This window comes from Macadamia integrifolia, chromosome 10, assembly GCF_013358625.1.
Source record: "Macadamia integrifolia cultivar HAES 741 chromosome 10, SCU_Mint_v3, whole genome shotgun sequence".
NCBI lineage: Eukaryota > Viridiplantae > Streptophyta > Magnoliopsida > Proteales > Proteaceae > Macadamia > Macadamia integrifolia.
Window position 1 is genome coordinate 6,072,886 of NC_056566.1, and position 17,210 is coordinate 6,090,095.

Genomic DNA, 17,210 nt, shown 5'->3' on the forward strand with positions numbered 1-17,210 from the left:
ATTGAAAATGTGCAATGAGAAAAGAAGAATTATAGGTTAAGGTTGTGTTTGGTATGCATTCTTGGAATGCATTCTGGGTCTAGAATGCGTTTCAGATTGTAAAATGGGTTGTTTGGTATGTATTCTGTTCTCAAATTCACTTTTCCCATTCCACGTCTCTCATTCTTTATCTCAAGTCTCAAGTCGCGTCTGCCGACTCCAACCCCCAAATCGCAACTCCTATTTCACGTCTTCCCGACTACACATACGCAGAGCCACTCACACACTCATTTATCTTGTGAACTCATAAGCAATCTCTCTCTCTCTCTCTCTCTCTCTCTCTCTCTCTCTCTCTGAACGGTAAGAACTCAAAACGGAAGGTCAATCAATTGTTGCTTTCCATTTGTTTAAAAATTCAAAACCCATTATTATCTCTAATGAACCAGTAATTAATGACTCTCTGCAACTACCCAACAAAGATCAATACAAATATAAGCACTCTCTCTCACTTCTCTTGAGGTTCAAACACCGCCATGGATGGAAGGGCTGAAGGAGGTCAAGAGAGAAGCTATTGGAGATGGTGCAAATAGGATTTCTTCCTTGAACAGTCCTTCCAAAGCTGGAGTAGCTATAGATCAATGTTCTCTCAGACATGTTTCTGATTCAAGGATCGTCTCCTGGACCGCTCCATAGAGTCAAACGAGGTGGAAGTGTTGAGTAGACAGAGCGAGAATAGCATGAAACGATGCCTCAAATGGTGGGATCTCATCTGGTTAGCTTCGGCTCTGTTGTCAGCGCTGGAATCTTCATTCTCACAGGTCAAGAAGCTCACAACCATGTCGGCCCTACAATTGTTCTATCCTATGCCTCTTCAGGTCTCTCTGCCTCTCTCTGCTTTCTGCTATAGAGAATTCATTGTTGAGATCGCAGTTGCAGGTGGGTCTTTCTCTTATCTTAGAATAGAATTAGGAGATCTCATCGCATTCATTGCTGCCGGTAACTACACATACCGTTCAAGCAGGTGTTAGTGAACGTTTGAGGTTTTTGGGCAAAGACCCTGAAGCTTGGGATGATCCTATGATGTTTAATCCTGACTGATTCTTGGGCTTATGTATTGATTCATCTCCCTTTTGCCAGTCCTTTGGTTCTCAGGACTCCTTTGTGGAGATGGCGAAGCTTGATGGAATGGATGATATGTGGCCAGAGAGACATGTGATTCTACACTGGTGGTGATCAGGAAATTATCTAGAGGCATTAGAGTCCCCGCTTGGCTTTGGAATGGTTATACTTAAGGTATAGATTTTGCCCATCAGCTGTTTGATGAAATGCATGAACATTCAAAAACCAAGAATGCATTTTAGCTAACATGTATAAACAAACAATGTTCTCATTCTCTATTAAGAATACATTTTCCATTGCAAGAACGAGACTGCACATTCTCAGAATGAAAATGCATACCAAACACATCCTAAGTGTTTATATATCTAATGATAGAAAGAGATATTATCACAAAATAAATAAAATAAATACCTCATCAAATAGTTGTCCAGGAGTCCTGCAAAGGCCGTGAAAAACATATTGGAAAAAAATAGCCTTTTATCAAAGAAATCTAAGACTCTATCCCCCAAAGAGCATTATATCTACCTATCTTCTTGTTCATGATGTATAGGTATTCGATCTTCCCTTTCTTAACTTCTTCATGATATATAGATCTTCCGTTCCTCTACTTCTCAACAAATCATCAGAAAGAAAAACAAAATCCATACCTTTCAACCAAAAATGCTCTTCTCCCATATTTCATGTCTTCTAGCGTATGATATGCGAATTAAAGATGTGAAAGGAGCAGTTTTGGTTGACAGAATGAGGGATCCTAATTTCTTTCAGATGATTTTGTTGAGTTTCTCTTGCATGTTGCTTGTTTCCTTCTCTTATTGCTGGGGTGGATTTGGACCATCTCTTTTCAACCTAGTATTGGACAAGAAAGGGAAGAAAATATATACATCATCAAGGGCAGAAAGAGAGAATTAAAAATAAAGGAAAGGAAAGACACATAATCGCATGCATGCATGCAAAAAAAAAAGGAAGGAATATGGTATGACCAGGGCATCAATGTGGTAGAAATACTAGTGAACAGAACAAAGAATTATAGAAAGAAAAAGAAGAAGAAGAAGAGGAGGAGAAAGCAGAGCTGCACAGATAGTGGTAACAAAGGGTATCAAGAACAACATAAAGTTGATGAAACGAATTAATTTCAAACTAGCTAGGATCTCTGAAAAGGAATTGGCATAATATATAGACGTATTAAGTAGAGATAACCGATAAGAATAAGTTATCACCCAATCCATAAACATCAACTAGCAGACGTATTAAGTAGAGAAAAACAATAAGAATAAGTTCTCACTCAATCCACAAACATCAAATTGTGTGAAATTTCCCAGGTTTTGTTCTTAATCATCAATCAAAAGGTGTATATATGAGAGAGAGAGAGAGAGAGAGAGAGAGAGAGAGAGAGAGAGAGAGAGAGAGAGAGAGAGAGAGAGAGAGTTTAATAATAGATGATGCCTGAAATTAGAACGTACTGAATCATGAAATATATAAGAACGCTTCGGAGTGTTCTTACCAGGGGAAAGGAGAACTGATCTCTGCAACAACATAATCTGTGACAAGCAGAGAGTTTTTTTTTCCTTTCGGTAAAATAGGTAAACTTACCTCCCAAGACTATTGTATACAGTTTATATACAGCTGTTACAGTACTCTAACTTAACAGTTTATATATAGTTGTAACAGCCTAACTTGACAAAAACTAACTAAACTTACTAAATGGAGCGGACTCTTGCTTCGTTTGGTCTAATAGCCCTCTTGTTATATAATTTTGGAGACAAAGGGAGGGGCAAAATGATTGCTCCACCCTCAACAAAAAAATGGAATTCTCGTCATTGTTGATGTTTCTGCTTGTGCTTGTGCTTGTGCTTGTGCTTGTGATGATCCATCTCATTGTAGGGGTGTCAAAAAAGTCCGATCAACCTGAACTAGCTCTAGCCTGCCTTGAGCCCGAATAAGGCTTGGGCTGAGATTTCAGCCCGTAGGGTGGATTAAGGTTGAGATTTTCAGGCCCAAGGCAGGGTTGGGTTGGGCCACGGTTGAGGTCTCAACTCAATCCATCCAACAGAAATGACTTTTTCACGTTTCCAGAAAAAAAAAACAGATTTTTTAGTGTTTGATAAACATGTTTCTCAAAACGTTTTTTTGCAAGCATAATGCCACTAAAAACCCCAATAGTATCATAGGATGCCCCAAAAGGGATAGAGTGTTCGATTGCCTCTTTTTGGGTTTAAATAGTTGAGAGATTTATCGGGTACAACAAACTTTTTTTTTTTTTTCAAATTCATTTCTGGAAATGACGAAACAAGTCTTATTTGTTGGTGTTTCTGCTTGTGATGATCCCATTGGTCCCCATACTGCCTTTTAAGGAACACTCTCCCATGGTATAATATCGACTTATCCAGATAAAATCCTGAACCACCATCACGAGGACTGTTGCTGTTCTGAAATCAATATTGACCTTTTTGGATGATTTTGCCCTTGGTTTTTTTTTTTTTTTTTTTTTTTTAAGCACAATTATTTTTCTTTTTCCATATTATTACAAAATGAGTGAAAAATCAAGGTTGGTGGGTGGCAATACCAATTCGGATTTAAAAAAAAAAAGATTTCAGACAGAGCTTTATGAAAGAAAAATAATTATATGGATGTTCTTCTTGTTCTTTGGAGTAATAGCACTTTGCGGAATTCAATTTCGATCTAAAACAGGAGAGATATCCATGGTTTACTGAAATCTTGTCGATGAGGGGCAAATTTATAAATTCAAGTAGTTTTCCTGACAAATAGTCTATCATGGACAGCAAAGTGATGTTCCACAACATCATGAATAGGGGTATCTCGCTTTTGACCCGTTCGATTGGCTTTAAAAAGCCGGGTGAGATTTTGGCCGTTGGATCTGTTAAATCACATCAACCGACTGCAGGTGAAATCACGAAAGCCGGATTGGAATCTTGCACATAGCTTCATTTTTTTATTTTTTTGGAAATAGGAATCTTGCATATAGCGCATGGTTCACCGTCACACATAGTAGTGGATCGATTGTGTGTAGCGCTATTTGACGAGAACTCAATACACCATTCCACTAGCATCACTCTTGATGGAATCTTTCGACACCCCACTTTCGAAATCTGTTGATGTGGCAGTATCTGGGCACCCATATAATGATTTTGCGCATGCCTTAGTACCAAAACTTGGTACACCAAACCAACCAGAAACTTCAGAATGGAATATTTTCCATAAAATCGTTGTTTTAATGGATTTTGCAAGGATTCCTCGTTCTGGCTTCCCCCTACGACATCAGTCAAGTTGAATGTAAATGGAGCTAGCAAAGAAAACCCTGGCATAATAGAGGGGGAGGTCTCATCAGAAATAAGGATGGCGAGATGCTTGTGGCTTTCTCTAGTTTCTGTTTGTTCTAATTTTATAGTTAAGTTGTGTGTTTTGAGGAATGGGTTAAGGTTATGTATATATAGATATTGATCTCTTGGATTTTTCTATTAGCTCTAATTCTACTTTGATTGTGAATTTATTGTCTAACAGGTAATGTAAGCTATAGAGTTGGTGGTATTGGTTTCGGGAGGTTATGAGTCTATGTGACTCTCTTCGAACTCAAATTTCTTTCTTTCTTTCTGGGAGAGTAACAGAGTGACAGATGGGTTGGAGAACTTGGTGTGTGCTTCAATTACAGATTCTGTTTTTCTCGGTGACGAACTCTTCCTAGAGATCTTAGCCGAATTATTAGGGAAAATAAAGTTGGGTGGCCGGTTTTTAGAATGTAATTTTTCATTTTGATTGTCTGGTTGTGATTTGAGAGTGAGTGTTTCTATTGTTTGGGTTGGGGAAGGTGGATTATATCCTCTCCCTTGAACTCTTTCCTCTTTTATTGATAATACCTTAAAGGGGCTCCCTAGCTCCCCGATGATAATTGGGGTAAAAAAAAAAAAAAAAAAAAAAAGCTATTACTATTTTCAAGAAGGAGGTGGTTAATTAACTGGTTAAAACGGTTGAAGTTGAATTATCAACCATCCTTGAACTTGTGTACTCTAAATAAATAGTGGATTTAGATACTTAAGAACATAACTGAAAGACCAAGGCTACAATTGAAATGGTTTGCAAAGGAAACCCATCTGTGAGAGAGAGAGAGAGAGAGAGAGTATACGTGTTATGAACACATCGTTGGGAGAAAATTATTTAGCCGGGTAAAGCTGAACAATCTCTCTAAGATACCTAGAAAACGAAGACTCCAAAATCCGTTGGGCCACCATTTGTTTGATTTCTTCTAGTGTTCACATGACGAGTCAATACGAATTTAAATCAAGGAAATTTACAGCGCCATCCACTAAAGGATGCCATAATTATAAGAACACCCTTCCTATTTCACCAAATTAGACCCAAACCCTTTACCATTAATCATTCTTAAGGAATATACCTTATATGCTTATATCAGCTATTATATTTTATTTTAAATACCAAAATGCCCTTTCTAAATATGAAGTACTTCAAATAACAATGTAATAAGTTACTATTTCTTTCTCCCAAATCGATAGATTTGGACCACCGGTGATTGTTCAATGTCAGGGTGCAAGTTTGCCCTAATGGCCCAAACCCGCCCTAATCCCGAACAAGTACCAACCCCAAAATTTTGGTCTTGAGGGTCTACCCGACCTTGAAATTTCTGACCATGAGTCAGGGTTAGGGAACGTAAGGGTTGATGTCTTTGGCCCGCCCAGCCTGCCCTGAACACAACCTTGATTTTTTACCCAGACTTTTGGCCTGATCCTCTGTTCTTACTATCACATGATCGTATGAATCAACAACAAAAATTTGTCTCATCTTCTATGTTACAAGGATAAAGAAGGGTTATTTAAAAACAAAAAGAACAAGTGTTAAATGCTGTCTCCTATGATCAACTGATCCGTTTTTTAGACCTAACGCGTGCCTTCGGGTTCAAGGTCGCACAGAGTAACGGACGGATCGATGAGAGTCACAAGGCACAGGACCACTGACTAAAGGCATGGCCAACCACAAACAAAATAGGGAAAACCTAGAATTTCGTATCGGCATCATCAAAATTCAAAGCATCAGTTTACCTATTGGGTGAAGAAAGAAAAAGCCGACAACGATCTTATACAGTTTACAGATGCAATATGCTTTTCCTGATGCATTTTCCTTTCCTCCCCCAACTTTCTTTGTAGAACACTAGAACTGAAACAGACAAAGAATAACGAGAGTTTGTTTCTGTACCATCGTGGAGAAGTTTGCATATCCTCATGGGTCTCGAATCCATTGAACGCAGTTGCGAATATTGCATACCTGCACAGACAGAACATATATAGGATTTCAATTCTCATTCTCTCAATCTCCCTTCAGTGGTCAGCCATGAACCAACCTTTATACGGAACAAGAAGAAATCGGTGTCGCAGAAGAGAAGCGACAATCGACCAGAGAATAATAAGGGTAGTTATAATTAAAAGTAAGTTAACGAATCAGGACAAAAAGGATTCAGCGAAGGTGGAGAATCTGGAAAGCAAAGGACAAATTAACAACCGCATAATTGAAGGTTTGAAGATTCGAATTCGACGAACGTACCGGTATGAAGCGTAAGCACTAGTACTCCGATTGAAAAGGCCATCGTCAATGCAAATAGAGCAATTCGCCGACTTGTGTCGTTCTTCATCATCTCGTAATTTCGTTGGAGAGTAGAAATAACATAATCCGAATCACTATAATCTGGATTAACAATTCAAATAGACTACGGCTTCTGCAAATGATTACCGAAAAAAGAGGGAACTAATGCAATGGAACTGAAAATAGAAACCCTCACCACACGAACAGATGATATCTTCCTGCATTGAAGAAAGTAGTAATAATACACTATTAAATGGTACCGCTCGCACCCGTCTTATTATTTAATTAGAGGAAAACCCTAAAAACCACCGTGATCAAGAAAAACCTGGATTTAATGAAGAAAACCAGACAGATTTGACTTTAACCATCGGATGACGAGCTCAATTGTACTTGAAACAGCGCCGATAAAGCAAAAAGCTGTTCGAAACCAGATGAACTTTTGAAGAAGCACGAGAAAGGAAAGTAACTTTGTAGGAGGAGGAGGAGGAAACTACAGCTAACACCTTCCATCCGAGCGACCAAAATAGGAAAAAAAGCTTTCCAAAAAACATTTTCTACGATTACCTTGTTTTCTTTCGAGTTTCTCTGGAGAAAAACAAAACGTAGCAGTAAAAGCAGAAGCTCGAAAAGGAGTTTTGTCTTCGAAACCACAAACATCCTTGAAAACAGAAGTACTGAAAGTAAATTCAAACACGGAAACTAAAAGATGTGTAGCTGAGAAATCACAGTGTGTTCAAAGTTCGAACAATCATCGAAAAAACGTAAAACCACGCCGGATTCCAGATGATGTTCTGGAATGATATGAGGTAACCTCAATTTAATGGTTTCAGAAAATGAGAAACCAGGAAAACGCAAATAGAAAAGCAGAAGAAATTTACTAGTTTCGGCCCTCACCTTCGAATCTCTCTTCAATCTCCATCGGAGGCCGTGCATGCATGTGTTTTATTAAAGATGTATTGGAATTTGGATGAGAATGAATGAATGAATGAATAGAAGCATATGTGAAATAACAAAAAAAAAAAATAAAGAATGGAAGCATATGTGCGTGCGTGGGCGCGTGTGTATAAGAAAGAGAAGGGCTCCAGGCCTAGGGTTTGAAAAATATACCGCAATCTGGATCGGACCAATCCATGGTTTTAGGAATCGGTCTCCGATCTGTTGTGTTAGCCGATCCATATTGATATCGGCCGACACTGAAATTGATACCGGGTCAGAGAATGTTACAGATGACAGCCAGGCTTTTCAAAACTAGTCTGCTGCACTCCCTTTTCGGCATGGCTATGAACCTAGGGTTTTCGATAGATAAGTAAAGTCATTTATTCATCCAGTGCATATTAAAACTCTTGGCAAGAGTAAAACAAAGCTCTTGAATTCATAGATTGGAATTGGGTTAAACTATCGTATACGACACCGATAATGCCCTCCTAATTAGAGAGTCAACTATGATATTAATCTCTCTTAAAATAAAAAGATAAGCTTACAATCAACAATAGAAGAGGATGGAAACAAAATATCCTCAAAAATAGATCTATTTTATGTTATTAATTGTCGCACACGACCAAATTAGGAGATCATCATCTCAAAAAAAAAAAAAAAAAAAAAAAAAAAGGATTTCATATTTTTTTTCTTTCTTTCTTTCTTCTTCCTTGTTTTTATTTTTATTTTTATTTTTATTACCAAAAAGGGCCTTGGTTTTGATTTTGTACACTTGACTTAGATTCTAATAAGGGAATTAGAGTACCAAACTAATTAATTGCATTATTTGATTGGACGTTTGTATTAATTGTCTATATAGAGGACCCACTGTACCCTTAGTTTTATTGATGAAATAGTTTGAGGAGGGAAGAAGGGTGAGAAACCTAGATGTTTCCAGGCTTTGGTTGCAAGTGTTCATCAACAATAATGGCCAACAGAAAACTCCCTTACGATGAATGGTATGCATCTCTATTCCTTCTTAGTTAATTTTGTGATTCAAGTAGTGTAAAGTTAAATCTTTTATTATAGTTTATGGAATGTAAAATTCTTTCATCTAGTATCACAGCCACGCATAGTTATAGTTTTGTTTTCTTGAAATCACATAAATTTCATTATAGTTGGGCACTTTGTTCAATCTTGAATGGGCCTGCTTTACTTCCGACTGAAAACGTTCCCCTTCTTCTCCTTTGAGCGCCATGACTACACCCTTAGTAGTGTATGTGGATGTTCACATAAGAAAATATATCACCCGTCAGTTGGTCGTATGAATGAATTTCTTCCTCGTCTCGTTTTTAAAAAAAATAGATATTAATATTGATACTGATGATGATAATGATGATGATGAAGATGAAGATAAAAATAAAGATACAGACTGCGGCAAAGTCTTTGTCCTTTTTTGTTTGATAGACAGCAAAGCATTTGTCGCATTAAGAAGTAAAGAAGATAGAAGAAAAATAAGGCAAGTATGATCCTTGCCTACATTATTTGTTGGGATGCGGATAGAGAGTGGAGTGTGAAGTATGGAAAAAAGGCGGCGGAAAGAAGAAATTTCGTCCATACTCCACTCTTTGAATGGACAAAGAAATTAATAAACAGTAAATTATTTGTTTTTTTATTAAAAATAAATAAATAATAAATTGTGGACGAAATTTCTCAATAATTAAATATAAGAATATGATAGACAAGCCCGTGAGTCCGTGACACTTCCACCACATAGACAAAATTAGGTTGGTTATTGTCTTGTTAATACTCAATATTACTAAGAATTTTTTTTGGTAAGAATTATTTTACTAAGATGATGATATGTCAATTGGGTCTATTAATTCTGGGTTGGACTTTATTGTGCCATAAAAGACCCAAGATCAAATGTGGGGCCTAATTATGATAATACGTGTTAGGGCCTTATTAAGTAAGCATAACTACATAAGGGCATGTTCATTATAGTATACTCTAGCTGAGGGATAAACAAGCATTTGCCTATGTTGGGGTACAAGTAACTATACACGTAGGGTCCACTAGCACTATTTATGTGGGAACCATAAGTTACTTTTCATATGAGATGCAAATGGTATTAAGAAGTAGTATGGGCTTTAATGTTTGATTCTTATCCTTCTAAGGCATTTGCATCTCTTGTATTAGATATTGAGTCTTGGGTCTAATGGCCATGTTTGTTTCACAACTTTCTATATCCAATGCATTATGTTAAAGATAGCATATTTGTTATAAGGATAATATACAGTGGCATCTTCCACTGTTAAAGAAATACCTCCTGAATAATACCAAATTATATTCAAACTCCTTACCATCAATCGTTACGGAATATACCTTATATGCTTGTCAGTTGGTGTATTTTTTTTTAAATACCAAAATACCCTTATAAAAGGTAAAGTACCTAATGTACCCTTCTCTTAACCCCTAACCCTCATCACATACCCTTCATTGTCTTCATCCCCAAACCGTGAAGAGCAGCACCAGAATATGATGGAGTTCGCTCAGGGGATGCTAACTGAAGAAGAAGCCACTATGCAATTTCAGCTCAAGCTCTTGAAATGTGCTCCCACAAGAAGGGTCTCAGCATTGGTACTTTCTGTAGACTGGCCCTCGAAGCTTACAGGGTTTTCGTGAAACAAAGAGAGTGGGTATGATAATTTGAGCACGAAGCAGCTCCAAGAAGCGATCTTTGCGATGCACGAGAACACGGGGAAGACTTATTCTTCAGCAGCGGACCTCTCAACCCTTCTTTAATGTTTGTGTGAGTTCATTTGGGTTTCGCTTCCTCCACTAGATTTTGATTGGTTAGTTGATCGAATATGACTATAGCCTTAGGCTAGAGCCTCTTTTCAATCAATGTCTCAGGGATGGCCTGAGATTTCGTTCCAAGCTATCATCCTATTTCAATTACTCTCTTATTAAGCTAGCCTTCAATGGTGGGAGCTTCTGCAACTTCAAGCCACTCTCCTCTGTTCCTGTGATTAGAGCTACTTCTATTATTACAATTACCCCGGAAATTTCTGAAGCATCCAAGGTCATGTTTCAGGAGACTTTCACGTTGAAACGAACTCACATTCAAGTTGAAGATGGATTTCAGGCTTGCCTTAGAGGTTTTTCTTGGATTTGGTGTGTTTTCAGTTTGGATCAATCCATTAATCGGTCTGGCCAACTTGATTTCTACAAATCCGAACCAAAGTTGTATTTGGGGTATCTTTTGGATTTTGGCGATTGCAGCCATTTGAAGCGTAACATCAATGTTACTACCCCCACCACAACCACCATGCAACTAAAGATGAAAATAGTGTAGAAGATAAAGATCAATGTACTTTGAATTTTGGCGAGAAATCCATGGTGAAGGTGAGTAAAGGTTAGGGGCATTGAGGGAGTTGGGTAAAATATGATTTGATCATGTGTTAATTTAAAGGGTAAGACCATCATTTTAAATTCTCACTTAACAAAGACTGACAACAGGAGGTCTGAGTATAATTTTGTTATTTGGAATTATGCAGGGGGTGTCTCTCTAATAGTGGCATTCTCTAGGAGCTAGCATTGTAAATTACCCTTGTTATAATTGTTTATGCATAGTCTTATGACATTAATTTAGTTGTTATCACATTCGAGAAGTTGTTTGAAAATTTTTTCGGATAGAAATATGAAAAAAAAATCAGAAGGGGATAATCTCCTCTTAGCATCCAACTGTACAAGAATAGGAGGGGGAGAACCCCACTAAGATATTGCGTCATAATGGATCGATTATGAAAATTTAGAGAGTTATTTCGAATATTATATATTGCAGTCCACTTACAATAATGTATTGTAACTGGGTACTTTACCCTTATTTTTGATAGGCCCACTTGTATAGGGTGTGCCTCACAAATCATAAAATCATGGAATTGTTACCTCCCTCCCCACCCAATATATATACTAGCAAAATTAAACGTGCATTGGCTATATGTTGGAGAAAGAGAGAGTTGTCCAAACTCATATTAATTGTATTTTATCTTTTAACAACTATCCCTTATAGCAAACTGAATTAAATAGAAAATGAATTGAATAACTGTAGAAATATCATTACTATCACAAATTAACCCAAATAATTATGTAAATGTTATTATCATTCATGCTACCATAACTAAAAATTATGAAGATTTCATTACCATTCACCTTTCCTAAAATAGCTATGAAAATGTTGTTACATAAGTGATCTTTTCGATTTTGTTCCATGTGAACGAACTTTGGTTGTTGACATATATGAATGCGGTTGTTTTGTGTGGACAATTGCCTTACTGATAATGTTGTTGTTTTGTGTGGACGATTGCCTTAACTAATTATGTTATGAACGGTTGAATATTATTAAAAAATAAAATAAAAAATAAAAACAAAAGCACACACAAATGGAAAGAGAGCAGAATCTGATTTAAAGAGAGGCCATACTCGGTTCAACAAATGTTAATAGGAAGCACAATACTTCTGGCAAATATTATGCGTTGACTAAAACTAATGGGTAAGAGATTGTTGTCTGGTTATGTGCCCCTACACCAGTGGCGGGCTAATGTAAAAAGGAAAAAAAAATAAAAAACCTACATCGTAACACGAAAAATTAAGTTTGTCTATACAAATTCCATAGAACCAGTGACCTTTATTTAAACCTCCCATGTCTCTGAAGAACTACTAAAATATAGACATTTAGATTAGGATCCAACATCACTTACTAAAAATCTAAATTAAACATTTTCATACTTTGCCTATTGTTAAATATACAAGTAACACAATCTAGACTAATTGCTCGACCAAAGCAAGCATGGAAACAATTACAATATTTTCTTTTCACTTGCTTCTCTAAGTATTTCAAATTCGTCAATGTAAGTGTCACACCCCGTTCACACAGAATCGGGCCAGTGACCGGGTTAACACCGGTTAACCCAAACCTGTCAAGATCATCTGATATAGTATTCCACCACAGCATACACACAACTAAGAAAGTGCTCATCAGTTCAACGAAAGACTTGGTTTACCTGTGAATATTCCCATAATACTTGATACCCAAATTATAATACAATAGTTAAGTACATGTGGGCCCGAAGGCATGATATTTACACAAAAAGAATACAATTTACATATCAAGTACTCAAAAGAAATCATCAAAAATCAGATAGTACAGCTCAGCTCGGTATCAAAGGGTAGAGCTCAGCTCGGTATCAAAGGGTAGAGCTCAGCTCGGCATCGAGGTTAGAGCTCAGCTCGGTATCAGAATTGCGGTCCCGCAGCATAGCCCTCGCACGAGCAATCCGTGCCATGCTCTAACTCCTCAGGGACCCACCAATCCTCTTCAGGGAACTCAACTGTGGGACCCGACCAGTGCTCTTCAGATGGATGACCTGCAAAATCATCTAAAAGAGGTGCACACGTGGGATGAGCTCACTAGCTCAGTAAGTGGAAAGATGGACCACACAGTAGTCCACACAACAAATCACAACCATATGCACTATATGCTATGCAATACATTTTTAATCACATCCACCTAAGCAGCATTACTAAGTCCTTGGTTTAGTGCTACTACAACCACAGTGTGCGTATACTCCGGGTACGACCAGCGAACTCCATCCCGCGATACGCCCATAGGGCTGTCGGAGAAGGCCCACCGTGAGTACTCCAAAAAGTAAAACATGCCAACCATCGGCTCTCAACATAAAATAAATGACAAAAATTAAATATGCTAACTCCAGCAATTTAAAAGCAGTACGATTGGCCCTCTTGAATATACCACTGGGGTTGCCGACTATCCTAATGACCAGCCGGGCGTAATGTCTAACCGCCACAGTGACCCGACAACTGCGACCATTGCTTCCCCCCAAATGGTAACCCAACACCTTAACCCCTGTTGGGAAGGGTCGTAGCACGGGAAGATTATAATCCTAAACCGCATGCTCCTATATGATAATAGTACGATTGCATAGTGCCACCGCGTCCCATACCACAGGCCACCGATGCACTCGTTTCTAAGCCGACTACGGCATCTAGTCTATTAATGCATCATGCACAATGATGTCAACATTCACCATATAAGCATGTCATCACTTGGCAATTATAAAATAAACACAACACCCATGGCATAACAATGTGAGGATGACTAATCTACATAGCATTTTCATGATGACATGGCTAGTCTAGATACAATTAAATGAATGCCAAACAATACCTTGAAACAAGGCCAAACGTCCTCTCCCCACTTACCTGTAGTGTACAAGGACTCACGCTCGGTATGGGTGAGATCTGGTACGAGAAGCATACGTGTTGGTGAACCTAACATAAGTGAATGGGGTTAGTATTTCGCCACTTTGGGATCAAAATTAACAAGATCCAATCACAAAATCATGTTTAGAATCCTAAACGAAGGTCGCACGTCCGTTTTGGGTCCAATCGGACGTAAAAATCACGTTGGGGGCCTCTCGAGTGGGTCGGACAGCCCACCTGTCTGACCCACCAGTCAGACCCACCGGTCCTGACCGACGGGTAGGTCGGCCCACCGGTCTGGCCTGCCGAATGAGCCTGAGGGTCCTGCTAAGACCGGAGGGTAGGGTGGCCCGTCGGTCGGCCCGTCGGTTGGGCCCGCCGGTCGGCCCGTCGGTTGGGCCTGAGGGTCCTGACCTCTCAGGCGGGTGCCCTCAGGCGGACCAAATAGCCCACCGGTCATGGCGGGAATTGCCATTTTCACCTGAAACCTTCCCCAACCTTTAGGGAATCAAATGGGGTTCTTCCAAACCCATTCTCCACACATTCAAGGTCTCATAAGATGGTTCTAACTTAGATCTAGGTTAGATTTAAGGAATGGAAAACCATCTTATCTTCTTTGCTCAAGAACTCCTTCAAAACCCCAAAATCACTTCCAATCACCAACGCTCTTGCAACCGTGGAAACCTTTCTTCAAATCCTTCAAAATCAACACATAGATCATCTATTAAACCTTATATTTATCATCTTAAACCTTAGATTCATCATCTCAAGGGGGATTTACAAGACCTCAAGAAACCCTACCCAAATCAAGGGTTTTACTTGGGTATGGTGAAAGTTTAAGGAATCTAGCATTTGCTCACCTCTAAACATAGATCTTGTGTTGGAGATCACTCTTCTGGCGTCGGAATGGGAAGATCAAGCCCCGGCGCCACTGAAATCCATCTTTTCTTCCTCTTCCTTCTCTTCTCCTCTTCTTTCCCTTCTTTTCTCTCTCCTCTTTACTCTTCTCGCCAACGTCCGAGTGTCATAAATGAGAAAAGAAAAGAAAAAGGAAAACATAATTGCTATTTATACTTCCTAAAATAACTAAGTAATCACATGGGTGGGTCACTCAGGTGGGTGGATACGCCCACCTGTGACCCCCACCTGAGGGCCAAAACTTGGCCAACAAGTGGGATTTTGACAGAATTAGACCCTCGGCACGAATCTCACTCTTGGCATAAGATGTAATATACGTATGCGCCTAAAGATACGGCTACATACCTACCTTATCCGTACATGGCCTTATGATATGTGTATGTGCACAGCTTGGGTACTCCTGTCTCTTCTGGCACTGGCTCGGACTTGTCTGGCCAGCCGGTGTTTAAGGTCACCCTTGCTATCATGGTCCATAAGGAACCCGCCTTAACCCTCTCCGGTTCGGGTCCTGCATGGATAAACTGGGTCAACCGTGAAATCAGACCGGGTTTAAGAAGTAGGGTATTACAGTAAGGGCCATCATTCTCAATTCTCAGACAGAGAAGGGAATTAAAAGACATGGGCCTTCTCCCCCTTTCTTCTATACTGTATAGGTTGATTAAGTACTAAACTTAGGAAAGAAAACTATAAGGTTCTCAACTAAGTAGCAAAATAGGTGAGTTATAAAATACACGATTATTGTCAAAACATGCTTATCACTACACAGGGACATTGTGGCACCAAAATATGCCCCAAAATTAAAGAGACATTTGCAAGAAGCTAGTGTAGCAGAATCTCATGGAAAATGATAAAACATATATAACAACAATAACAAAATAACATAGCCTTATCCCAATTGAAAAAACGTAAAATATATACAAGTTGAATAAGACTTGATCATATTCATACCCTTAAAGCTTTCTATATAGACTTGTGACTCTATGACTAAGTAACAAAAAAAAAAAAAAAAAAAGATAAGTAATGTGTGTGTGTGTGTGTTACTTACTAAAACAAAAAATTACTGAGTAGTGTGTAAACTAAACTAAGAGAACATGATCCTTTTAATATTACTAATCTATTCTGGTTAATATTATTGAATAAATTGTAACCAGAACAATAATGCTAAACAAATCATATTCTTTGTAATGTATAACCAGAATATGATCTTAGTTTTTCTTGTGATCACTTGTGTTGGCTACTTAGTTGCAAATAAAAAGCAAACTTAGATGTTGAAGTTAATCTCCATCCATGGCAGCATTATTGAATCCTCTAAATCGAATCGAGGGTAATTATTGGACTCAGGTGCGAGACAAATATCAATATCAATCAAAAGAAAAAGATAAATAAATAACTACAACAGAAAACGAAAAGACACTTTTTTTTTCTTCTAAAAAGTAGCCAAAACATACTAAAATGCTTATGTGCGTACTTTGTATTATGTCTATTGCTTACAGAAGAATCATTATATCACTGCATTGCAATCTACATTTGTTTAAGTTTAGCTATCTAGAAATTGAAGTGGATAATTATGAAGATGATAATAAAGAAAATGTATACAATTAATCTAGAAACTAAAGTGGGTAATTATGATGATGAAGATAAGATGTAAATTAATAGAATTCTTACATGGCTCAGGCTTTACATGTGGAAATACTGCACCATTCAAGTAAGAGTTTAAATTATAGTTCATACATGTCATAAAAGATAACTATCTATGAAGTTAAAAAAGTTTAAATAATAGTCCATACAAATCATAAAAGATATAAATTTAAATTATACAGCAACAGTAAGACCGTATTGAAAGTAAAAATAATAGGAGTTTTTTTCAATTATGGAATCTATACACAAAACAAAGGGGAGAGATATTGTATTGAAATTAAAAATAATAGGAGTGTTTCCAATTATGGAAACTATACATTAAACAAATAATAGGTGTTTTGTTAATAAGAATTTTTCCTATTATACTTCTCCGACCTATCACCCTGCTAATAATATGCTTTTCTCTATGATTGTTGGTTAGGTGATTTTTAAATTCAATTGAGACTCAACAACAAGAGAGAGAGAGATCGTATTGAAACTAAAATAGTGGTAGTTTTTTGGTTCCGGAAACTAAACACAAAACAACTGGGGGATAGAATTTGGAAAGATATATATCACATACTTAAAAACAATATATTTTTTTAGTAATGTAGAAAGATAAATATTGAGGCAAGGAAGATGCAGGGATAACTTACGAAAAAAAGATCAAGCGAGCAATTAATGGAAAAAATATACCATAAAGAGGCAAATGGGAACGAGAGAGAGAGAGAGAGAGAGAGAGAGAGAGAGAGAGAGAGAGAGAGAGAGAG

General features: G+C 37.9%; 1 long non-coding RNA gene across 2 annotated transcripts; it reads left to right on the forward strand.

Moving 5' to 3' along the window:
- Nucleotides 1-143: 143 nt before the first annotated feature.
- Nucleotides 144-1,400, forward strand: LOC122091117. 2 transcript variants are annotated; one of them, XR_006143821.1, is made up of 2 exons: nucleotides 144-915; nucleotides 1,001-1,400. It is a non-coding gene; the product is annotated as an uncharacterized LOC122091117 (long non-coding RNA). The 2 variants fall into 2 exon arrangements; XR_006143820.1 differs by having other exon boundaries at nucleotides 1,117-1,400.
- Nucleotides 1,401-17,210: the final 15,810 nt, after the last annotated feature.